Consider the following 907-nt stretch of genomic DNA (forward strand, 5'->3'; position numbering starts at 1 on the left):
TTGTGGTGCATCGAGCAGCAGTTATGTTCTCACATGAGTAGAACTTCAAAAACTGTTCTTTGTTAGGGGCGAAATGATTTCAGATTTTCTGTCTATGGCCATGCTACCCTGAACAAGCCCGATCCTGTCTGATCTTGGAAGCTAAGCAGGGTCGGGCCTGGTTAGTACTTGGATGGGAGACCACACAGGAAGACCAGGTGCTGTAGACATAAAAAATAAAAAAATAAAAAATAAGGGATTGTAAGCTGACAAGGTCCTTGCAATCTGTGAGGTCAACCAAGAGTTTCCTCACCTAAAAAATAAAAAAAAAAGTGATTTCAGATTTTCCAGTCATAAATAACTACGTGATACTGTGATTGGCAATTGAAAGATAGACATGGAACCCCATGCCCCCAGCATGTATGATAAAACTCTTATTTCTTCTGTGGTATCAAGGCAAATTAGAGAATGATGGGAAAATGCCCAGGGTCCCAAGCAGTTTTCTCTATTCCCCCCAAATAAATAGGAGCCCATATGTACTTTCCTTGTGATGTGTTGTTCATCACCATGACCAACACTTTAATGAACCTTCTCTTTTTTCAGATTGTGGGGTGGTGTTGGGGGATGGTGAAATGCTTTTGAAGAAACACATCAAAACAAATACATGCAAATGAATGCACTTCCCCAAAGGGCATGCCCTTCTCTCAACAATGCAAGCTATTCTTTGGGATACAATTTCAATGCCAGTTTATTAACTACATAAAAAAAATAGTCATCACTTTATATTGTACATTATTTAAAAAAGAAAAAAAAAAACTTGATTACCCAGCTTAATAAGCCATCTAGTTTTAGCAGGCTTCACCATGTAATACTTTGGGATTTTTCCCAAAATCAAAATGACCCACAAAGTCTCACAACCATTGAAAAT

The 907-nt window shown here is 38.3% G+C and overlaps 1 pseudogene; it reads left to right on the plus strand.

Annotated features, from left to right (window-relative positions):
- Window positions 1-90: 90 nt before the first annotated feature.
- Window positions 91-209, plus strand: LOC111735042 (annotated as a pseudogene).
- Window positions 210-907: the final 698 nt, after the last annotated feature.

Source organism: Pteropus vampyrus, unplaced genomic scaffold, assembly GCF_000151845.1.
Source record: "Pteropus vampyrus isolate Shadow unplaced genomic scaffold, Pvam_2.0 Scaffold12571, whole genome shotgun sequence".
In the NCBI taxonomy this organism is placed as follows: Eukaryota; Metazoa; Chordata; class Mammalia; order Chiroptera; family Pteropodidae; genus Pteropus; species Pteropus vampyrus.